This window comes from Passer domesticus, chromosome 8, assembly GCF_036417665.1.
Source record: "Passer domesticus isolate bPasDom1 chromosome 8, bPasDom1.hap1, whole genome shotgun sequence".
Classification (NCBI taxonomy): domain Eukaryota; kingdom Metazoa; phylum Chordata; class Aves; order Passeriformes; family Passeridae; genus Passer; species Passer domesticus.
In genome coordinates, this window is record NC_087481.1 from 42,011,669 (window position 1) to 42,037,156 (window position 25,488).

Sequence of the window (25,488 nt, forward strand, 5' to 3'; positions counted from 1 at the left end):
TCCTATCCCAGCCTGGAAATTGATTTAATTTGTAAATCAAATTGGAACCATTTGTCTGTGTGGTAAATAAAATGTCTGTTTTAGCTGCTATATTATTCCAGCTGTCCTGACTGACTTCTCACAATGTGCCAAAATCTGTTCTCCAGTGCAATTTTATGTGATTGGGTTGGCTTCCATGGACATTTTCCTGCAAGCAGAATTTACTCCTGTGGTTTCATGAAGGATTGTAGTAAGAAGAAAATACTTTAGGAGACACAGCCTATGAGTTCTGAATGAAAAGTAAAAGATGTGTGGCTTGGGGTATGCCAAAACAACAAAAAGTTATGGTTTCATGGATGCTGATCAAAAAAAGACTCCTGAAGTACTGAATTACTTGCTGATGTTATCAGAGATTCATTGACAGGCAAGTGCTGGCAAAGTGATTTTATTTAACCAGGGAGCTGGAGAAGCTGTTGGCAGCTTCTGTGAAGAGCAGAGCCTCAAACCAGCAGAAGTATAAAGCTTGGACTACCTCAGATATTTTAAATAGTTTTTCATTGATGATGCTTAGTCTCTGCAGTGCTTCCTTGTAGAACTCCAATGAAGGGATGAAAACCAAACAGATAAAGCAAAACTGCCACATTTCTTGCCTTCTGCCCTCAGTGAACACCACATACCTTTGACAAAAAGCAGTTCTGCAAGTCTGTGTCCTCAATTTATCTTCTCTTGCATGCAGTTATAGTGTCAGTGCCTTCAGAAGCAGAGAAACCTCACAGAGCTCCATCAGTAGCCTGTGAGAACAAAAACCATCACGGCAAAAATCTGAATTCCCACTTCTCCCCAGTTTGATCTGTATTCTGTCAAAAGCATTCCCTGAAAGCTGTGAATTTATCCATGAATCTAGGAAAGATAAAAATGTGAGGCTATACGTCTGAGATGGTATTTATCTAAGTTGCCCATCAGCAAAAAGACTTTCTGGAGTCAGCAATGTAATTTTCCTGTAATAGAGATTAGCAGTGTCTGCAGGCTGTCAGGTGTTCTCTGGTAGAGGGATACAACAAAATCAAGAAAGAATAACACATCTCTGGAAAGGATAGAGCTAATTCTTAATTTCAACAGTAGCTGCAGTCAACTTTTGTGGGAAACAATCCTCAGAAAATACCCTACATTGCATATCTCTGTGAGATTTATTTTCCCCTTTTAAATGACACAAACTACAGAAAACATTCAGGCATAAACATTTCACATTTGTTTTGATCTTGCTGACTTCAAATGACTTTCATGTACTTTTAAAAAAATTTTTAACTGTTTCAGTAAAATTTACAACAGAGAATTAAAAGGAAAATAGGGTGGATTACCTCCATGAAAAGTTAAAGAAAGGATTAGTGAGTGGAATCAAAAAGTCTTGAATAAAGGGGGAAAAAAAGCTATAGGAATAAGAGGCTGGAGTAGGGTTGGATCAGATGGGTTTTTCATGACTCAGGTCTCTCTGCTGCATCCATAACAGACAGTAGCCCATTTTGGTATCCCCTCACAACTGGAGTCCAGACCCTTCTGGAAATTGAGTCCAAGAGCTCTTCACCCTCAGGTTTCCCTGCTCTCTGGATGGATCTCTTTGCTGCAATATCAGTTCATTATTCCTTGTTCTGTCCTCACAGGATATAACCCCTTTATAACCTATATAACCCCTCAATGCATTTAAAGATCATCTTTTGTGCCCTATGATGTTCAGGCTTTCTTGAAAGATCATATATTCTAGATGTCTGCTCATCCCCTGCTCCCTCCTTTTGTCATCCCCAATGTGGGATTCTCCTGGTCTCCATCCTGCCCCAGCCCCCCCTGCCTCTCAGCTGCTGGCTGGCTCTGGCTGGAGGTTGGTTGGGTGGTGGCTGCCAGCAGGATTCTCCCCAGGGCACTGAAACCCTGTGCAACCCCAACATGCTGGGCTGGGGAGGGTGAGGAGGGTCAGGGTCTTTGGCCCCGAGGTGCAGCAGGGGCACTGCCCAAACCTGGAGGGCATGAGAAGAATTGGCCACTTCAAAGGGCATGGGGTAGATGTCATTTAGCTTAGATGTCATTTTGGCTCTGTGTAGCTTCTTGCTTTAGTGGGGCTTTTATGATCTCAGGGGAGGTTTAAATCTGTTTTCTCTAGAGACAAATATTTGCTATGTGTAATGAGATTTATGTGCTTGTAAGGAAAAAGCTAACAAAGTAATTTTCATCTGCTTTTAACTATGAGACTTCAAGCTCTCCAGGGATAAATAACAGTAAATAAAATACATAAATGAACATAAAAATTCTCTCTATCAAGAGATGAATTTTTACTTTGTGTAAACTGGAGCATAATTTTGCTCTGTAGAGAGAATAAAAAAGAATTGTTGCAAGATGTGCTCCACCTGTAGTTTTCCCGGGCTGGCACATAAAACTTAAGGTAAATGTTTTCATCAGTAAAAAAGATCAGTTGTCAGGAAATGCTGTCATCAGACTCCTCTAGGACAGAGCAAGGTTATTCTATTAATTACAGTTCCAGTCACTTGTCTTACTAATGTCAGTCTTTATCCACAATATTCCACCTCAATGAGCAGCTGAAGACAAGTGGTGGAGCAGCATTACAGGATTCTTGTTTCTGCTTTCAAACACAGAATGAGCTAACTGAGGATGTGTCTCAGCAGCTGCAGTGTGTCCTCCAGAGCAAATCCTGGTTTGTACTGAGATTCAGGGGGTTTCCTCTCAGGGCTGCCTTGGGCACTGCTGCAGGAGGGGGGTCCTGCTGATTTAGGGAGTGGGCTCAGGGGGTGCAGGGCCCACAGGTGATTGGAGAACACAGGGGCACAACAGGGGGTGGAGGGATGGAGGGATGGAGGGAGGGATGGATGGATGGATGATGATGGATGGATGGGTGGATGGGTGGATGGATGATGAATGGACGGATGGATGGATGGATGGACGGACGGATGGACGGAGGGAGGGAGGGATGGATGGATGGATGGATGGATGGATGGATGGATGGATGGATGATGAATGGACAATGGATGGATGGATGGATGGATGGATGGATGGATGGATGGATGGATGGATGGATGGATGGATGGCAGGCATGTCTCCTAGTGTCTGTAGTAATGTGCTCTGTTTTTTGAACTGAGGCTGGGGTTTCACAGAGACCATTGTAGTCAGAGGCACATCCTGCCAAATTCATCCAGTCTGTTGGGGGAGCAAATTGTGTGAAATGCGAAGAGGATGAAAAAGCCAGAGGTGAGGAGGAATGTGGGGATCACCCTCTACCAGTCATACTTTCAGTGAAATTAACATGCCCCTCTAGTTTCACCAGACTTTTCTTAGCATGGTATATCAAAAATAGTGGGAAGAATATTGCCCTGAAAAGCTATTATAAGGCTGTCCCCATTATGCCTGCCCTTTCACCTTTTGCTTAGCTTGATTTAAATTCCTGGATTTATTTTTCTGTCTGTACGTCTCTATCTCAATATCTGAATTGACTCACACTAGAATTTCAGTACCAGTTTCACATTAAAAAGGCAATAAAATTGAAACATTAGAAACATAGGAATGCAATTATGAAACAATGAGAACTAGATTTGTGGTAAAGAATACCTCTGAATAGCCTCAGACAGTTTATTATGTGAGTACAGCATTTGTACTGCCCTTTATAACTCTGTTTTGGGGAGAAGTCTCACTGAATTTTTGAACCTGTGGTTTGCTCAGCTCCTGCAGCATGCTGAAATCTCAGAATTCACACAGTTTAAGTTTCTGTCTCCCTCTTGGCCTCCCCATGGAGATAATCTGAGCAGTTCTGTGAAAACACAGCAAGCAGTCAGCAGCTGATAGTCTGTGAGTATTTATCAGTGCTGAAGGCACATTCCTGTCTCTAGGGTAAGTGAGAACTGCTAATCTCCCAGTGTTCAGCAAACTGTTCTTGGGCTCCCAGACAAGTCAGTTTCTGTGCAGCCCATCATTGGTCCCTTCATAGATTTACACTAGCCATAAATCAAGAGCTTTCTCTTGTGCTTCCTCCACCACAGCAATGCAAAAAGAGGGAGAAATTGCACTAAATTCTGCAATGAAAAGCCTTTCCTTCAAATGCAGTTTTTGCTTTAGATGAAGTATCTACAAAGCAAGGAAACTCTTGCTGATGCTGCCTGATAACTCTGGGCTGAGAGTTTGCTTTCTTACAGTGTCTGGGGATGGGATAGACACCCCTTTTTCCTCCTGGTTACAGGTGTGGCTTCTCCTTGACTGCACCAGCTGCTGGCTGGGAGTGTGAAAGGACACTTGAGGAGCCTTGCTGTGGCCCTGCTCAGAGCTCCCCTCTCCCCTGTCATTGATGTTGCTGCTTTGCTCAGGCTGAGGACTGGAAAGGCAAATGTCTTAGTGCCTGTGGAGCAGTGCTGACTACAGGAAATCATATAAAGGTGAAAAAGTCCCTTTCATGTCACACGTTTCCAAGGGGAAATATAAGAGCTAGGGTCTACTTGTTGAACCTCAGCAGAATTATTTACTGAGGTAAATTGATTCAAGGTGTGAGAGCTCACAGGGATCTCTGCAGGGGTAATTTGCTGCCCGAGGAGTTGCTCAGGCGTTGGTGATCATGAGATGTATTAAGGACAGCTGAAAGCAGTAGGGAGAGAGGTGTTCTGGGGCTGGAGAGAAGCGATGTGTGGTGAGCAAGTTTGTGGCACTTCGGGGTAGAAAAGGAGGACTTTGAGGAGCAGGTGCTGGTCTGCTCTACTGAGCACGAGTTTGGAGCTCTGCCTGCTGAAGACATGGAGCAAAATCTTGTAGCTTCACTTCCCTGATAGGTAAGAGCTGGATGTTTATGTTCTTTCCATCTTTTATCAAGTCTAAAGAGGTTAATACTTTTTCTCTTCTGGAAAGTGTTTTTGCTGTTTGAGAGGTTATTGAAGAAGACTTCTGGTGTAGGCTTTATCTTCTGTGGTGCAGAAAGAGATAAAAATACTGAAGATGTTTCAGATTCTCTGATCTTGATTTAGCCTCTGTTTTGTAATACTTTATTTCACTTCAAAGAGTGCTGTTGTGCTTACATAAGAACTGAAGTAAATGTTTTAAATAACAGTTATTTCTGCAGCAGTTGAAAAGATTGTGCTTTTTCTGGTGTGTTGGGCTGTGTGTTCACTGCTGGGGAAGTGAATACTTGACTGAGAATTCCATTAAGTTTGTGATAATCTTTGGGCTTTCAGAAGTGCAGTATGTTGGTTTTTTTCTGTATTTTAGCTAGCAGATTTTTAAATAAACATGTAGGTAAATGTTATGGTGCTGTTAAGGCATAAAGCATTTGAATGTAACTAAATGTTAAACAGAAGTGTTTGTTTTGCTTTTTGTCACTTAATTGTGAATGGAAACTCTGAGTTTTGCTGAACCACTCTGTGGTGAGTTTGAGTAGACAAATCACTTCATGTCTTGTATGAAGGCTGCCTCAGAAAAGTTGTAGTAACACACCTGAAAGAGGCACTCTCCTAAAGAAGCAGGCTTGAAACAACTGCATGATGTTTAAATGATTTGAGGGTTTGAGGTTTCATAGCTGATTTTGGATGTGGTTTTCTGTTAAGAGTTCTGTCAAATCTGCTTGATTTTGTAATTCCTTTGATGCTCATTGCAAGCAGTCTGGGCTGGGAGTAACAAGAGGCTTTCTTGGAATGTGACAGTCTGAAATACCAAGCTGTTAGCCAGAACACAGAGAGATTTCATGAAGAGTATGATTCCTCTCACAACTCTTCATTAATTGCCATAAGAACTCAATTGTAAAAGAATAAACAGCAAAGAACTGGAATCAAAGCCTTTGGTGGGTGGGGAAGGAAGAACAACTCCACCTGAAGTCAGCTGTGTTCAATAAGGGATGGTTGCCTTCCATAGGTCTGGTGCATGTCACTATGGGCCTTGCCAAAATAAAATCAGGTGTTTCTATTTGGATTCTGATCTGTGTTAGCTGTGTTTCATTTGTCACACCTGTGGATGGTACTTTCAGCAGGTGGCTAAAGCAAAACCTGTCTGAAATGTTAGGTGGTGTAAAGAGGAGGAAGTACAGGCACAAGCAGTAGCATTTTCCCTGAAATCCCTGTCTCCCTGTGGAGGGACAGAGCTGACTCTGGCAGAGGGTGCTTTCACCTGCAAGGTGTTTCTATCTACAGGTCAGTACAAAAGGTTTTGTTGCTTGCTTAGATCTATTTTAATTCTGTCATTAAATGCAGTAATGGTTTGGTAAAAGCTTAAATTTATTCCCAATACTAGTTTCAGCAAGAACCAAACATCTGAAAATGCAGACATATTTGTGCAGGATTTGCACAACTTTACCTACACTCTGAGGATGCCTGCAAGTCATTCTGGGTGTGTTGGGTGTGACTGTGCTGTCAGATTAGTTGGGACTCTTTAGAAGCGCTGTGAGACTTGGATAAAATGAGGTGCCTTAGGATCTTAGCTTGCTGGTTTTGTGCTACTGTGCTTTGCACCTGAGAAGAGCCAGCTGGTTTTGCTCAGGCACCAGTTGCAGCTCCTCACTGCAGAGATGTGGAGGTGAGCCTCCTGTAGGTCTTCTTCAGTGGTGAAAGTGGAGATCAGTGGGACTTGAGAGGTAATGACAGGTAATTACTATAAAGTGGGCTGATGGCACTGTGGGAACCAACAGAACTTTGGAGCTCATTGTACAGAGGCTTATTTCTGTGGGTGGGGGGACGTGGGCAGTGGAAATGTCAGATGTTGCTTGAAGAGACCAGAGTTCACAGAGGGAAATGTGGTTTTTCTACTCACATGCTGCTTAACTTGCCATCCTGGAACAGTACTAAAAATCAAAAAATCATTTGACACTCTTAATTTTTAGTTAATAAAGCTATTTAGACACCTTTTAAAGTACTCCCCCCCCCCCCCCCCCCCCCCGAAAAATGCAAGATCTTAAGGTCTTCTAAGAAAATACATCTAGTAAGTCATTGCTCTGAGTGAGTTTAAAATACAAAGGTTAGAATGTGGGGTTTATGTGATTCATAAATATCCCACCTTGCTCATGCACATTTTCAACTCTAACTGAAGAGACTGATGCCATCTCTCCTCTGTTGTGACAATTGCACAGTCTTATTTAATGGCTACACTGCACTGCAATGTGCACTATGCCTGGCTGGTCCTCCCTGCTTTATTCTCAAGGGCCAAAGAATTTTCTGTGTAAGCACAAAGCATTTTAGATGCAGCAACAATTTGGGAGCTGGTGTTTGGTCTCTATGGACATAATTTGTGTCTCTGAAATGTTAAGAATTTTTCCAAGTTGGAGCACTGAGTTTTCTGTGGAAGTCGCTGTGGAGGCTGGCTGGCACGACAGAACTTTTAAAGGCTAGGGAGCAAAGCAGAGTAGCAAGGAAGGTTAGGAAAGGCACCAAGTGTCTGCCTTCAGCCACAGCTGTGCTTGGGAGGGCTGGTTGTGCTGTTCACCACCTGGCTCAGGTTTCCTTGTACACAGGATTTTGGTCACTTGGGAAAATTGTCCCTATCTCCACTCTCCAGTCCACTGTTAAAGCCACCAGTTTCTTCTCATACAGAGCTCACTGCTCTGGCTAGGGGTGACAGCATTACCAGAGGGAATTTCTTAACAAAAGATCTCAAGGAAAAAAACAGACCTGGTGAGAAAAGGCTACCCAAACACTTCAAAAAAAAGGCAACAAGAAAAATCATTCAGTGTTCAGCAAACTGGAACAGGACTCCTGGAAAATGATTACAAGCCAGTTTCAAAGCTGTAAGGTGCATTTGGGTAGTAACAAACTGGGTAGATTCTGAAAGAGTTAAAAAGGATAGGTGTGTCATCCCTTCATAATGACAGAATATAACCAGTTCATAGTGGTTGGCTGAAGATTTTTATAGGCTTTAATTTGAATGTTCTAAATAATTAAGGTTTAGGCAGAGAGCCAGACAAATAAATTGATTATCTGGGATTTAGCTTAAATGCAATGATCATTTAAATGAGTTGATATGACCAGGTATAGGTCATACCAAGGAATGACCAATAGGTATGAGACAAGTTTTTATCCATTTTTAGTATCAGTGGAATTATCTGCTTCCATTTTCCACATAATTAGGGAGACTTTTCTAGAAGTTTAAGTATTCAAACCTTTCTCTCACCTGGCTCCAAAAGCCTATACACTGTCCAATTAATATTCTCTTCAGGGTCACAAGGTGTTGCTTAAGACCAGGGTGCAAGTAAAAAAGGAAAAATTAACAGGTGACCAAAACCTGATTTTCATTTTCATTACTCGTCCATGGCAAGTCAGCTGTCCTTACTGAACCTCACTAACTCACCAAACTTAGTGAAGAATTATGTCCTCAGTATGTTACATGATCTCAGTCACTCTCGTTTCTTGAGAAAATGATAGTCTGACTAATTCCTTTGTTTTTCTTGAGATTTTTACAAGTAATTTAACATCTTGTAAAGATTAATGTCTCAGAAATGTCATTTTGTTCTGTGCTCCAATATGATAACTTCTATTTTCATTTTGCAGTGAGAGCAAGTTAGTGAATTTCAGTTAAAGCAGCAATTTGTCTTCCTGGATATAGATTGGCCTTTGAGGATTTTCTTTTAGGCTGAAGGATTTTAACAGTAGTAAATATTAGTGTTATAGGAATCCAAATTCAATCATATTATTTCTCTGCCTGGAGTACTCCATTACACAAGTTACAAGAGGTGATTGATTTAACTCTTCCATTAACTCTGAAATATAACAGTGCACACTCCATTGGATTTTTAAGCTGCATAGTCCCCATCAATTTGACAAGCTCCTTGACGCTCTTAACAGGTTTTCATTATGTGGGAATTTTATTTCTTGTTTTGAGTTTTCTTTGTTTTCAGAGAAATCTAAAATGCTGACATGAATAAAACTCATTCACCAACTGGCTTTAGATATACAAGACATAAACCATTCAAATGTTATTCACTGTATTGGAATAATTGTGATGCCTATTTTGGCCCAGGTGCCTTAAACTTTTTGTCATTCTTAAGACATGAAATTTTTTTTGATGTTTTCTAAATCATATTTTCATGTATAAAATCTGAGATTTGCTCCTTAAGACAACACCTTACTCGTAGACATGTAGTCACACTTAGATTATGGCTTTAATTAAAGGGACCTGAATAATTTCTGAAAACTCTCATTTGTTTTTCCTGTCGCTGTACATGGATGAAATCCTAAATAGAAGAATCAGCAGATGTTGCCTAGGTAACTGCAGTACTCACAGCTCTGATTCTAAAGGATACTTGACCTTACTGTTGCTACTTACCATTTATACTTCTAATTGACTCCTAAAGATAATGTTTCTGGTTTGGCTTGGGTTTGGATTTTTTTTAACATTACAGTTAGCCTGAGCTCTCTGCCTGTGTCCTTTCCTCTTCACCTGGATACCCATAGGCGTCTAAATGTGTGTGACAGGAGTGCTAAAATGACTGATGGCCTAAAGAAGGGTGTCTTCAGGTGTGCTGGTGGGGTGGAGGAAGGCACAGAACTTTAACTTGGTTTGTCGCAATGTATATATTTAACGTAGCTATGGTTTTGCCGGGGATTGCTAGTGAGAATTAAGCAGGTGCACTTTTAAAATATTACTACTAAACACAAAATTAATCTAATTAAGTTTAGGAAATGGGAATTATATTGATTGCATTTCCTCTTGGGATGGAGTTGCTCACATCCATATCAGTAACCCCTCTCTTGACTCCTTCTGTCTGCAAATCAGTACTGTGTAGGAGCACTCACTTTTCATCACTAGCACCATTTGCAACAAAGCTGGAGAAAAATTTTATCAGCTGTGTGAAGTACAGTGAGCTAGAGTGCCAAACAGCTGGTAGTGGCCAGGTAGTAAAAATCCAAAATGGAGCAAGCCTGAAACTTTCCAAATGAGGAGAAGCAGTGCAGAGGGAATAGGGGGCTGCTTTGTTTCTCCTGCTTGTCTTACCAAAATCTCCTGGTCCTCTCAAGATCAGAGATGACAGCATATGTGCATTAGTGGAAGAGCTTGTAGGTGTTCCACCACTGTAATTCTGCCCCTGCTCCTCCTGCAGCTGCCCCTTTCTACTGAGAGGCTTGGTCTGCCAGCTTTTGAGGTGTGACAGCTCTGTACTGCCCTGAAATCTTCCTCACTGGACATTCATTCTTCCCCTGAAATTTAACTCTCCAAACTGAGTTTTATCGGCTTGATATTTTTCTGGTCTAGAGGTCAGTTGTTCAGTTGTTCTCTTTCTCCTAAGTAATGTTATGTTCCCTAATGAATCTGGTGTAAGCAGCACATCTGGTCTTCATTTACATTAATAAAATGTAATATAAAATAAAATTAAACCACCTTGTACTCAATGTATAATAATTTAACTGGTTATCAAAAAAATGATTTGGGGTGTGTCATGAAAACTGCTGAAGTAAAAAATAAAAGGCCCCAATGAAATTTGGAGCATGACTAAAATAGCTGCCAGTTTTGCAAGGAGTAGTTTATGCAATGAATAATCTAGCATTAAATTTAATCACTGCAGATTTTCAACTGGGTCTTACTTGATTAGTTTTTTATTAATTTTTATTACACAAAGTGGAATTTTGGTCTTATTGAAGTGAGTGATGAAATAAGATACTTCCTTCTTGTTTCATACCAGGAATAGCTTTACCCCATATCCTCAGGGACTTCTGCTTAAGATCCTGTGCATATCAGGAGAAAGTGATGAGGTGGTGAAAAGGGAAGAAGCTGAAGGGCTGAGGCTGTAGGTTTAGGTAAATGATGACCCCATGTCACCTATCAGTGTCCAGAGCTCACTTCCTTGGATGTTTGTCTCACCAACATTCTGCTCTGCTATTTCAGGCGTTCTTAAACTTAGGATCCCACATGTTTGAGGAAGTGCTGCTTTGCCTGCCAGTAGCAAGTGTTTCCTTACAGTGCTTTGGGCTCCAGACATGTCATACCAAGGGACTCTGCAGTGATATTCATCTCCCCTTCCTGTGAAGGGTGCTCTGTGTAATTGTGTAACATACTAACTTGAATCATGTCAGGCTTTCAATTAAGTAATTTCCTATCATAGCTCTGGATTTTAGCCCTGTTGAGTAAGAGCAGTCCTGTGAGCCAAGTAATACCAATTGATGACATGGTGGTTCAATTTTCTTTTGGCCTGGAATTTCTGTTCTGTCTTCTCCAATTTATACCTATCTTTGCTGTATTGAACATTACTCACAATCCTGTGTTTCAGTCTGAAACTCACCTTTAAATCCATTGCTCCAATGCCACAGCAAGGGGTGGGAATGTTGGCCCCAGCCAGGAGACTGTAAATGATGAGTTACTACTTACTACTGTATGTAAATTTTATGCTATTCAGATAGAAAATGCAACAATTTGTACCCTGTGTAAGACGAAGCACTGGAGTCCTGGTTTGTTTTTTTTTTTTCTTTAGCCCTGTAGTGACTCCTGTCTTTGTCATGCCAATAAATTTATTGCTGTTTACTTTCCTCTGCAAAACCCACAAGCTGAAAAAGCAACACTGCAAACAGTTCTGACTCAGCCTGTGGCTTTGTGTCCATTTTCAGCAGGCTGGTAGGTTTGTACATTTCTTGCTGAGCTTTGTTTTCAACTCCTCTGAGAAAAAAAGGAACGGGGGAGGGGGGAAAAACCAGCCTAAAAATATCCTTTTCAAAGTTCATTTACCTCAGAGTAATTTGATCCACCACGCTGCCCCACTTGAATGGGGCATGCTGCTCCTGTGCTGCCAATGCCCTGTCAAGAGACTGTGGGGATGTGACGTTGTTGGCACCAAGATGTGACACTCAGCATGCAGAAATTTCAACATTTTGCCACTTTGTCAATGTTTTCCATTCTTAACCTTAACAGAAATTTCCACCACCTCTGCCTCATCTTTGTGTAGGAGATAATAGCACAAAGAGCCAACTTGCATAATTACCATTAAATGTGTATACTCATTTATTTTGTTCTTTCAGCTTGTTCTAAAGCACTTATTAAAGGGGCTCTGTGACTCAATAAATAAGTCATAAAATCATAACCTAAAAACTTCCATTTTTGTACCTACCTATAAAAAGGAGAAATGAAAAAAAGTTGTTGTGTTACCTATTTTTAATAATTTTTAAGTATCAATTGCATCAAGATGTTCTAAAGCATTTGTCATATTGCTGTTCCAGACTCCCTTTTTTTCAGCTCCCTCCTACACATCTCATTATTTTAAATCTTAAATCCTGGCAGTGAGAGTTAACTCTTTGGTACAGCTCTATCACTTCAAGGACAAACAGACCACACCCATGAAAACTGGAAAGTGAGTGCAAAATAATTAGGTAGAGGAGTACTATCAAAGATGAGTAAAGTAATAGGGACAAAACTTGTGTGAGGAATCATTTTGAGACAATAGGAAGCTACTACGGAATTTTTTCTGCTGTAGACAAGTCTAGAGCCAGCTGGCTCTGTCTGGGAGAATTGTAATGTAAATAGGTAAGAACTAATACTAATAATAACAGGGAAAAAAGCTTTCTAGTCCAGTGGTCAAACCTCTAACTCTGATTCCCCAGAGAAATTAAAGGGAATGGTGTACCTCTCTGTGCTGCTTGAGTTCAGGGAAGTAATGTCTCTGTTGTGGGGAAAATGGACCCTTTTCCCCAGGCATATAACACAGATATTAGGGCTGAGCTTTTATTAAGTTTTCCAGTTACAGAGGCTACTTTTTAAAATCACATGATGAATGGAGAAGTTAAACATGAGAGAGAAAACATTCAACCAATGGAGCTCCATATACAACAGGCAGTATTGGATGTCTCATCTTAAAATAGAGGGTCTGCTAATATTCTGCTTGCCTTCAGCAAATTTGTGGAGCTCCTGTAAAATGGAAATGGTCATACAATTGCCATTTGGGATCAGTCTTATTGTTTCACCTCTGTGCCAGCCCTATTTTTCACCTTGTGTCATTGCCTTTGCCTTCTCAGTTGCTGGGTTCTGTCATCTGTTCTTCCATCACTCTCCTCCTGTTCTCCTCCCTTTGTCTCTTGGTAAGGCTTGTCTCCCACCCAGAATATTCTGTGATTCTATGAAACAAGCTGCATTTATTTTTGCCATTTCTAAATGTCTCTTGTTGCATTTTGGTAGTTCTGAGTGAGACATTATTTACCTGGACAGTTAGTTTTATGTTTCCTTGGAAACAATAGCTGAAAGCACAGAAAAATGTGACAAGCTTACTAGTTTCACTTTTTCAGTATTTAAATTTAAAATAGGTCTGGAAACACACCTTTTCAGGAAGTAGTGAAATTAAAATTATTTCTGCTCTCATCTCCTGATTTTTGTTGGCAGAATTAAGAACCCAATTACAGGGCCTTTCCAAGAGAACCTCCTCAGAGTGAGTGTGAAAACCTGAAAGCTTAAGCCTTGCCTTAAATCTTTCTGCCTTCATCCTCTGTGACCAATGTAACAAGAGGTCTCTGAAGTTATTGTTTATGAAAAAATATAGAGAAGGTTGTGACTGTTGTTGTGGGTTGCCTACCATGAACTCGTCTTTTAAGACAAAGAAAAAAGTACATATTTCTACCTGGCTTGTGGTGGTGTGAGGTTTTTGTGGGGAATTCTGATTTAGCACTTTTATTGTTGGCTTTCTCTTCCATCAGTCATTCAGGAATAGAGTGTGATGCCATCTGTATCCCATGGGGTATAGAAAACTGACTGCTGTCAGTGCGGGCTGGTGTCTGTAGTTTGTAGTCTGCAGGTGAGATGTCACTTGTTCTGAGGTCTGCTGGGCCAGTGAATAAAGGTGTGCACTGCTGTGGATGGCAGCAGTAAAGTCACCTCTGTCACAGTGGAACCTATGGCTGCTGGAGAGCAGGCTCTCAATGCTGTAAGGGAGAAGTTTGCAGCTTTATGAATATAGAAAATTGTAACCTATTGCCCACTGAAATAATTTTCAAAGCTACTGCGACGCTATCCTGCTTTTAATAGCTGTTTGGACAAAGACTCTTTTGTCTTTAAATCTGAATTTTCTAAACAATTTGTGCAGAAATATTTGCCTCAGATATCCCAGTGCCAGATTACTAATGTCACCTGGAAAGTGTCAGGATGTGCCCTCTGATTAGTTAAACTTGATGGCTCAGAATGTTTTAGCAAATGAAGTTTTTCCTTTGTTATCTGTGATATCAGATGAAAGCTTAATGCTCAAGAGTTGGGAGGTAGAAAAAGATCATGCTATGCTTGTCATCATCTTGAGAAATATTCTTGCCAAATGCTTCCCAGCCTCTTATCTGGAGTTATGAAGACAAACACAGAATATTTCTCTGCTGAAAATAACCAATGAAATACAATGGATTTGCACGCAGCTGAGCTGAACAAATGGTTTCAAAATTATATCCCTTCCAACAATGCAGGAGAAAGTGCTTTGGAAACATATTGGGAAAATGAGTCAAATCTAGATAAAGAATTTGAAGAAAAGAAAAAAAAGGGGGAGGATTATAACCTATTGGCCATTTTTTATTCTGGGACCTGATTCACTGATAAACAGAATTTTTAGACCTATACAGGGATGTATTTTGTACCTTTGAATATGAAGACTAATTATGTGTTTGTCCTGGGTAGACATTTTATAGTTAGTTTTGGAATTATTTTGTCGGCTTTTCTGGTCAGTGTGTGTATGCTTTAGTGTGGTGGTTTTGTTTTTATTTTGCTTCACTTTGTTTTTATTAAAAAAAAAAGCAGTCTACAATTGTGCTTCTTGACAAGAAAGACTTTGTGGAGTAGGATATGGCATTTGTTTTTCTCCTGTTTGAGGACAAAAGCTGTCCATGTATATAAGGCTTAGCAATTTGCAAAATGAATATATAAAAAGTAATAGCAGATGTTCATCAAGACAAAGTGATGTTAAGGGAAGCTTTGGGTTGAACATCAGAGCATCTAAAAATAAATATAATTAGTAGTAATACTGGTTAAAAAACAAACAAACAAAAAAACTTGAATGTATTGTATAATAATTTTTATGTAATTTTAGAATATTATCAACTTTTAAACACTTTCTAAGTTATTGTTCTGTGGCAAGGCAAGAGTATGATAAACTGTAAAATGGCTGACTTTAAACTTTTATAAAGTCATCCAAAGAATATTACAAAACTGAAAAACAGAATGAGAAATTTTAACTTCATAATCAAATTTTTCAGTCATACAGTCCTTGAAAAATCTGACATGAAGTATTTCATCCTGGTTTATAATAAGCCTTTCATTTGTTCAAGTGAAAAATCATAAATGATGATGGATTATCAATTCATGGAGCAGAAGAAGGAAGGTTCTTGGGGGATTAATTAGTAGTTAAAGTTAACCTGTGTTGCCTAAATAAGATTCACTTAGGATAAGTTATTTTCTGCTCTATTGGGATTGTCTCTAAGGAGATGGGATTGTAATAGCAAATATCACTTGCTGCCATGCCTGCATGTCTGGTCAGGATATGCACTATTCTACTCAACTCACTGGAAAATTATTCTTCCTTTTCTGGTTCAAGTTTTCTACTGAGTCTCAAGGTGAAATTAATTGATAATCTCAAACTCTATTACATAGGGGTATTACTGAGTGAGCTTTTTGATTAAGTCAGATTCAGCTGAGGCATTTGGAACACCATTTGTTCACGCTTTTGGTTGTGAAGAAATTGACTCTTTGTAGTTGTAGTCTTAGAAGACTTTGGCATAGATATTTGGTATTTTAACGATACATAAATAATGCATATGTAAAAACAACAGCAGCAATAAAACCTAAACCAATCAAACAAAACAACCCAATACAAAAGCAAACAGCAAAATAGTAACTCTGAAGGCTTCAGCTGAGTTTGTGCACCTTAGTAAGGTAAACCTGGGCAAGTCTAGTTTGTTAAAAGCAAGAGAAACAAGCTTCAGAGTTAGCTGTTGCAAATCTGGTCTTTCAAATTATTTTTTTCATTCAAAAAGTAGCTTGTTGCTTTGCTATCTCTTTAGCTTCCTTGATTTATATTCCAGCTTGAGTGTGTTCTGCATGAGAATGATCTGGCCTTTTTCTCTTACTCATTTTTGTGCATGTGTGTGAAGAGCAGTTAACCCTGATAAGTTATAAAACTTCCCTCTTTTAAAAAGGTGGACAGTAACTTCATGTAGATGGCATTCCATTGAAATAGGAAGCACCAAACAGAATAATTCATGTACCAAGTAGGCTGAGCAAAACTTATGTCCTTAGATGACTTTTTCCTGACTTATTTGATAACTGTTATTTCTGAGGAAAGGCTAATGCAGGCAAGCAGGTCTTGCTCACAGATGTGAAACTAGTTGGATTATTCCCGTCCCTCCACCGGGAGCTGTAGAATAGCAGGTTGATTGCAGGAAGAATTTTTTACCATTCTCATTCAAGCTTTAAAATTGGCATAGAAAATACTTTAATCACCATTTCCATTCTCTAGCTCTTGTGCGTGTGTAGGGTTTTTAAATTTCATTCTTTATTTTATTTTGTATGTTTCTCAGCAAAGACAGCAAAACAATGTTTGGTGTTTCAGAATTTAGGCAACTATGATTCTTTGTCTCTATTTAGTACTACAGGCTGTAACCTGTTTACAGTTCTACAGCTGTAACACTGAGAGGCCAGCAGTTCACTTCAGATAAGAAAACAGTCTTCATAAGGGAAAAATCTGTGGAAACCCTAGCAAAAATAATTACTAGATTGGTGTTTAAATTGGTTCTCAAAGATTCCTAGTTTGAATAAATTTACCAAGCAGTCACAGATGCTGTGAATAAACTCATCGGTGGCCTCTCTGTGGCAGCTCAGCAGAGGTGGGCTCACACAGATGTGGACTGAGGTGAGATTAATATGAACTCTGGATCAACTGAGATTTATTTAGCCTCTGTATGCAATCAAGTTTTATAGCCACTATTTACAGTTTTACAGCCTGTATGTTTATGAGCTGAAGAATTGGCAGGAGTTGAACATCTCACCTTGGCTTCACTTTGTGTTTCCCTGGCTCCCCATTTCCACCCAGTTGTATTCATTTCCCATGACTATCATAACTCTCAGCCACATCTAGCCCCTAGCAAACTCCAGTCTTGCATGTGTCATTTTTCATTTGTATTTGTTGCTCCGAGTTCCTTTCTTTCCATCCTATTCCTCCCATATGATTGTACTGGGAGCACTTAAGTATTACCTGCTGCTCTGTCTGTGATGCCTTGCACGATGGAGTTCTGTTTGTGGTTGATGCCTTGTAAAAATAACAGTAAGAGGCAGCAAAAATGTAGTTGGACTTCAATAGAAGTTTACCTTTTAAGAGAACTACAGAAACAATGTAGTTAAGTGGATGTGAGAGGGGAAAAATGAGATAAAATATGTATCTTTACTGTGCTGACCCCAATCATGCCCTTTCCCTTTAAACAAAATACACCAGACTCTTCCAAGTTACTTTCACTTGTCTTAGTTCTAAATTTTTAAACTTAAACTACTTTTCATAGCTATGCTTTATCAGATAAATGTTTTCTTATGAGCTTTTCAGTTTTCTAATGTTTTTGTTATTTTTCTGAGAATGTATTTTCTATGCTAGTGTTCAAATTCTTCCGTTGAAACTGCAAAAATGAAGTATCTCTTGTTGCTTTTCCATTTTGAACTTTGGCCTGACGTAACTGCAGTTTATTTCTCCTTTGTTGCTGGGAGATTTGTTTCTGTTTTTCTACCCCAACTGCAAGTGCCTCACATCTCTCCAAGGCTGCAGCTCTAAAATGTGTAGGTTCAGCCTGGAGAAAATTTCCTAAGAGCAAGAGCAGCCTAAGGTGTTAACAAAACAAATGTGCACACAAAACCAGAGAGATGCTCAAGCATTTATATGCACTTTGCCTGAGTTTCTTTCTGCTTTGAACAGCAGAGGCCCCAGTTATTCATGGCACTGTTTGCTGAGTGTTGGTCTGCTCTGGTGGCACTGATCTCGAATTTTTTGTAATTCACTGCTTCAGAGGGAAGCAAAGGCAAGATACTTGATTAGGCTATGAGTATGCCTTTTGTTGTTTTTGGTTTTTATCCCCTTCTGAAGGGGAGCTGCAAAGGGGGGCATGACAAAAGGCAAGGGAGATTGCCAGCTGGCTTTCACCAGTGCCCCAGACAAATTCAGCCTGGGCTTGAAGCCTGAAATAACCTGCCTGCCTACTACCACTAGGCTGGAACATGAATATTTGCATTAAAACTAGGTCAAGACTTCAGTGAGGACAAAAGAGAAGCTCTGCTGGCTCTGTAAATCTATTAAGTAGGCTTATATTTCTGCCTAAATGATTCTGAAAGTCTACATTAATCATGGATGTTCTGAGATATGTTGATGAAATTTTGCCTTCCTGCTCTTGCTGTTTCTGACATCAGTTATGGAATCCAGATCAGTGTCTGCACCCCTCTCTGGGAACAGACATAGGAGCTGTGACAGAGCCAATGATCCTCACACAGGGGACATTCCCCAAGGGCCTTTTCAATATGCTTTGTTTGACTCTGTGATGACAAGTCAGGATTTCCAGACTAGACAGAAGAACCCCAAATTTCTGCTTCCCTTTTCTCTTCACCTGCCTTTTCAGGGGTCAGATTCATTTGCTGTGGAACCTTTGCTTGCTTGGTCCATCCCTTGGTTTTGTCTGGAGATTCTGCCATAAATTGTTATGGTACAGAAGGTGTGTTGTTCTTACCTCCTTGGCTGCAATGCTTTGACCCTGTGCTCAGCAGAGTCCATGGTGCATTTTAGGACAGAATTAGGCTGTGATGGAATGGGAAACATGCACTGGGAGATGTGAAAACACATTCACTGAATTAAAAAGAAAATACACTTTTCAAATTTATCTCCTTTACCATGCTAAACTGGTTCCAATGCTGAATAAACCTTGGTAATTATTCTGGAGCAGTCATTTTGGTTTCAATCAAAGCTGTTATTCTGGGATAACTATTCTGATGAGATTCCAAGTGTAGACAAGTGTTAATAAATACTAGTCTGTCATTTTGTTCACACAAGTTACACTTCCACAATCAGTGTTCTGTTTGCCTTCTTGGCTGCTTTGTTCTGTGTCATTATTGGTGTCATCCAAAAAGGCTTTTTGTACTGAATTTGCCATGGTTTTTTGCAGACCTGTTGTGCAAATGTTATGAAAACTCTCCTTAATTTTTGGAAGGGAAAAGACCTAAATGTTAATAGTGAAGCTAAAAGCAAAGGAAAAAACAAAAAGCCCAAACAGAAATGAGTTCAGTGGCATCTTCATTCCTGTTAGAATCCAGATACTCTGTCAAAGTTAAAATACCATCTAGAATTTAATTTTCATGTAGCAAAACTATTCTAGAATTGTTTTCTACAGCTTAAGTGATCACATAATGACAACAGATGGTTGAAATGGTTTTTAAAAGCTCTTTTGAAACAAAAAAAAGGAATTTTAATTGTGTGACTAATTTGTTCAGTATCATGTGTAATATTTCAAATTGTTGAGAATGGACCATTTTTCTATTTTTCCCAGTTTTTCCTTAATTGTTTTTTCTTTACATGAGTGTATTTTGCCCTTTTGAATTGTCTCCTAGAATGTAACTTTCAAACTGCTGTCTTTCTACCTTTCTACACCTGTGTCGTGTGGCTGTGGTGCAGAAAATGAAGCATTTATAATGTGACTTTAAAGAGGTGACACAGGGAGAATTGATCTGGGTATATATATATTTCTGATAGTGATCCATATTTTTGATACGTTTGCCTGTTTGTCAGTATTTCCCACAAAAAAGGAAGCGGGGGGGAAACCCTGAAATTTCTCCTTAGCGTCGCCTGCTTTTCAAGAAGGAGAGAAAGTAATTTGAAAACAACAGTTCTTCTCGATTAACACTCTTCCTTCTGAGAAGAGCCGAGCCAAAGAGCCTCAGCTGAGCTTCAGAATCGGGCTGTGAGCAGAAGCAAGCATGGAGTGAGAATTTACTCTTCTTAAATGAAATCTTTCAGATACTTTCCAAACTGTGAATGTGTTGCGGGAGTTGTCAGTCTCGATACGACCATGTTTCTTTTTAAACACAATCACATAAAAGTTTTACTGATCTTGGACAACATTTGGGGTTTTTTTTAAACTGAGTTTAAAGGAAGAAAAATCACAGTGATGACGACAAAAGAAAAAGCACCAGAATCTTTGTTAATGAAGAGAAATGTATGGATTTGCTAAAACAGGGGAGGTTGGCAAAGCTGAATTCCAATCAAGACAGTAATCATGGTATATAGAGGGCTCTTTTTCAGGAAGCTGATTAGTCAATCAAAATGCAAGTAATTTGCAATCTGCATAATATTTTGAAGTATTCGGTTTATGGATGCTTGTAGCAAAGTTCCCCTAAACCACTGACTGTTTGCATTTGAAAGCATGTGGTTTGTAAAAGGATTAGTGAACCAAAGCAGTGTGACGTGATTTGTCTGGTCCAGGGCAAGCTGTTTCTTTGAGCCTTTGTGTAGTCTCAATGTGGACAGAACTCTTCAGCTCACAGGCTTGTGCCTGTTCTTTCACATAAAATTGTGTTCTCTGTGCTTGGAGTCCTTGGCTCACAGCACTCCTGTGAGACCTCAGCAGACCCAGCTGGGAAATCTCTTTAGGTCCTGTGAGTGCATCCATGGGAATAAATTAATTTCTTTTCCAATCCTGTCACCACCCCTAGGTCTGTTGTGGAATGATGAAAAAGGAACCAAAGGCAGTCACTCAAAATAGATTTTAATCAATCTATGCATGTGTCCAGAGCTGGTGTGAAAAACACATTTTATAGCATGTGGGACAATTATATTGTTGCATTTGCAAGAAAAGACAACTAAAATCTGTGTTTGTTATGCTGGAGGAACAGGCTGCTCTGTTCTATAATAATCTGGTAGTGAAGGTTGACTACCTGACAAGTGGGAGATTTGAAATCCTGTTTCTTCTACTGCCTGGGAGGATGCCCTACCTTCCTGTTAGACCTGTCCTATCTTGTACAAATAAAATTAAATATGCAATCAGATGGAACAAGAAAAGAATAGCTTTGCAGCCTGGCGGCAAGGATGTGCTCTTCAGCTAGGACACAGAGCTTTTATTCTCTGCTCCAGTAATTTTATTACTTATTTCCTATTTTCTCTACAGACCTTGGCTTGTGTACAGGAGAAACATTTCTTATTAAACTGTGTTGTGTATGTTTGGAGAAGGTAAGCAAGCATAAAGGCAGAGCATTGATACTGAAACGATACTTTGCTAGGACACCTCACTGCATTCCTGTGTTCAGGATAAGCAAGGTGTGGGACAAAATCCAGCCAAATGCAGGAAGGAACTGAGCTTTTACCTCTATCAATAATGCATGGCTGCCTCACTCAGTGGACCTCCAGCTGGGGATAGCACTGTTTCTGGTGTCCTCCTTGGAAAAAGCAGCCCCATGTGTTTGGAAGGCAGTGATCAGTGCAGGATTATGGTGAGCAAGGCTTGCCTGCTCAAAACTGACACGGCCTACTTCAAACTATTTGTCTGTGGAGCAAATGAATTCATCATACAATTATAACAGTACCAGTATAACCCTTGTTTTTCCCTGCTTGCTCTCTCTCACTGAATTAGGTGCACTTTGTCCCTGTGTTCCCCTGCAAGGGCAGTGACTGTGTGCAATGGGCACTTCCCTGCTCCTGCAGGGGCTTCCCCCTCTGCCTGAGAGTCAGGGCTGTCAACAAAGCCCATTTGTTTATCTCTTGTTCTGGGAACCTGCTTTGTGCATTCTGCAGCAGCCTTGTGGCAAGAGATGAAGTTAAGCAAGAAGCAGAGACTGGATTGAGGCCATTATTTACCTGTATAGGCTTTGTACTGATTTTTTTTTTTAATATTTAAACTGGAGTTTAACTTTTTTAGTATGTCAGTAGTTGTCATATATGAGACAAGTTATCTTGTGTGCATTTTGTGGTTTGAAGCACATAAGCTGGAAGCTAATAAAGGGTATAAGTTGCCATTTTAAGAGGATGGACACCAAACAAGCCAGCCTGCCTCTGAGGAGCACCATCTACTCTTGAACGCTCTCCCAAATCCTGTGCGTAGGCACCAAATGCTCTCCTTTATATCAGCTGTATTACTCACTAGGCAATAATTGAAATGATACATAAGTGCATATGTATATAAACCAGGAGCAAAACATGAAAAATAGTAGAAAATCCTTCTTCAAAAATACCTCTAACCTGAGCTAACTTCAGCTTTTCCTTATTCCATCCTATTGTACAGATCACTGCTTGAAGGCTTTTGAAAATTGACTCTGGTGGTTCATTCATTATGTTGTCTTACTAACAATCAGTCCCCATAATGCTGGGAATTACTGCCAGTAAAGTACCTGAAACCCTTCCTACTTCTGCTGGAAAGAGAACATGATCAGACTCCCCTATACTGTGAGAAATATCAATAATTTCCTTGCTCTGCATATTAAAATTATTTATTTGTGTTAGTATGCTGAGGAGAGGTACTAAAAGAAGCCAAAGTTTGAGGAAACTTATATAATCCCACTAATGAATGCTGGCATCATGAACCAAACCCCACATTTGCCTGAGTCACCTGGGAACTTTGCCATTGAGTTCTGTCAGGCTGGAATTTCTGTCCATACTTGAAATTAAGGAAAATTTGTTTGAGCTTTGTTTTAGCAAAGGATCTCTTTTTACCAAAAAAAAAAAAACAAACCAAACCCATTTTAAATTCTTCTTGTGAAGACTGGCAATAGTTATTCTAAATATAACTAATTGCTTAAACAGAAAACTCAGACTAATGAGCAGATAAATGAACATGAACAGTTTATTTGGACAGTGCCATCTAGTTGTTGTAAAATGTAGTGTGTTTTTCTTTAAAATTTAATTACTATTGCAAATCACAGCTTTATAAAAAACTTCAATGTAATTTAAGGCTGTTCTCATCCATTATCCAAGTGCTTATTTCTCTGAAGAAAGACTACTATTGTGAAGTAATGATTGTCTTAATTAATGTAATTTGTGGACGTGGCTGTAATGTGATTTTCCTGTGGTACTCTGCATTGGGAAGACTTTATTTGTGGTGTAAAAAGTAGTCTATGGAAAGATCTAATGGCTTCCTGGTTTTTTCAGAGCAACTCTCCACTTCTTTCTAAATCTCCCCAGTAATCTCTCCTCACCACAGTTGTCAGTGATAAAAACTGACCAAACCTAATTTATGTGAATATTCTTAATCTAGCTGTGTCCAGACCAGTCAAGGTCAATGAACAATTTAGATTTTTCAGTTACACAGTAAAGAGGCTGGATATCAATGACTTCTAAGGAATTTTTTAAAAACTTCATTGGTATTTCATGATTCTTTGACAGTTGCCTTGTTATATATCTTATTCCTGATTTGAATATTGAGCAAATGTTTAATATAGTGATTACTTGCTGCCAAAGACTGCAGTCTTCTCAGTTTATAATAACTGAGCACCCTTGCTTGTCTGAATATAGTGCCAAAGAAAGATTAGGAACACAAGAGGTATTTATTGGGAAAGTAAGCCCTGTGCTCGTGGAACAAATATTATGGAAAATGTCAATATTAGTGAACATATTGGAAGACTGAGGTCTCTAAATTTTACTCACTGTTTATTTCCTATCACACTGTAGCTGGGTGCTTTCTGAACATGGCCTTATGGTTGAGTCTCTTGGTAATACATAGAGCAAGTCTGCAATCAAGAGGTTGGTATTTGGCAACATCATTAGATTGCCTTTACATTCCTCACTTTCTAAAGTATCCATCTCACACTTCTATAAACCCCTTAATTAAAAAAAATAGCAAAGAATAATCACCATCTATTTATCCATTATAGTGGTGCTTTTCCCCCCCACATTATAGATTGAACAATTTTTCTTGCAGTAACAACTTCAGGTTAAAAAGTTTCAGCTAGCACCTCTAGTATGCAAGGGAGTCATTAACCAGAAAGCTTTCTGGGATAATAACTGCTTAAGTGAAAACTTCTTGCACTTAAAATAAGCTCTTGGTGTACCACTGTGGGCTTGGAGTAGAGGACCCTGCAGTTCCCTAAGGCTGTCTCCAGGAGCAGCCAGCCATGGATGTGTCAGGCAGTGTACTGCAGTCATTAGCTTGCTTCCAGCAGGTTATAAAAGTTATGATTTGAGTATGCGATAGAAGGCAGACTGAAAAATGGGACTGGTGGTGAGATAAATCCAGTCCTGAGTTGGAAGGAGCAGCTGGGATCATAGGAGTCCAGCTCCTGGCCCTGCACAGGACAGACCCCAGAATCACACCATACCCCTGAGTGCTGTCCTAAAGCTCCTTCAGCTCTGGCAGACTTCTGGTGCTGCTCTTCCCTCTGGACCCTGTTCCAGTGTCCCTGGGACCACCCTCTGGGAAAAGAAATTTGTCATAGCATCTAATCTAAACCTCCCTTGACACTGCTCACTGCTTTTATATAATGTGGGTTTGTTTGTTTGGATCTTTTGAGGGTGGTGCTTTTTTGTTGGGTTTTTTAAGGAACTTGAATCACAGTAGCGTGCTGGGAAAGGAAATCCATATGCTAAGAAATTAAGTCATTTTGCAGAAACTTTATTCACACAGCTTTGTAAAGGTTGAAATATTCTTCCTTAAAAACAGTGCAAGCTCTGTTTTGCAGGGCTGTTGTGTAGAAGATGCAGGTTTCATCTCTTGCTTGGCTTTGGGGTCTTAGAGCTCAGGGCTGAAAAAGTTATTTTTGGGACATCTCGTTGAGAATCAAAGGGTAGTCAAGAGGTCAGCAGGCGTCCTTACATGGAACTGCTGCAGGGAGTTCTGCAGCAACAGTTCTATCTTCAGCCAAGAGATTTATCTGCACATGTGAATGACACTGGGAGAACAACAATGCTCTAATCTTTAATTTCTGTTCCCTAGGGGAAACACTACATCATCAGCAATATTGTCATGCTCACAGAACTCCTAATGAAGCTGCAAGTATGCAGACAAAACTGTTATTACCATAGTTTGTCTTCTTCTTGGTGGTTTATTTTACTAAGTAAGCCTCTGCCACTTCTTTTATATTCCTCTCAATTTAATATTGCACCATTCCTGTCCCAGTACAGGACTCTCTCTTAATGTAACTCCAACCTTCCTGGTTCTGAAATATTACTTTTACAAGCACTTAATTTGCAGTGATAATTCCTGGTATTTGTTTAAGCTGCACAGTCAGAATTGAGATGTTTTGCAGGCTTTTAGAAGAGCCCAGAACTTACTAGGATGAATAAAATAATTAATCTGCAGTAAAGCTTGAAAAGTAAGAGTAGTTTTATTGATGTTAATCAGTTGGAAGAAGTCTGGGACAAAGAATCATTGTGCACAGCTATTTTATAAGTACAAACAGTACTTCTTCAGTTCAAGCCATAACTGCTTCTATACCTTTACAATTTCTAAGTCACTTTGGTGGCTCCAAGATGAATTTATTACAGTATTCAGTCTTCAGTGTTTAAGAAAGTGATTGTTCCTATGCTGTAATGGCTTTTAGGTAAAGCATAAATCTCCAGTGGCATTGCCCAAGAGTGTCATAACAGATTTCTCAGCTTGCTCT

General features: G+C 39.6%; 1 long non-coding RNA gene across 1 annotated transcript in view; it reads left to right on the forward strand.

The window, feature by feature from the left end:
* The first annotated feature begins 4,606 nt into the window (after window positions 1-4,606).
* The window catches only part of LOC135306596 (uncharacterized), a 70,299-nt gene continuing 49,417 nt past the window's right edge, over window positions 4,607-25,488 (forward strand). Inside the window, exon 1 of the long non-coding RNA XR_010367393.1 lies at window positions 4,607-4,793. This is a non-coding gene — a long non-coding RNA (uncharacterized LOC135306596). The remainder of the gene's footprint in view (window positions 4,794-25,488) is intronic.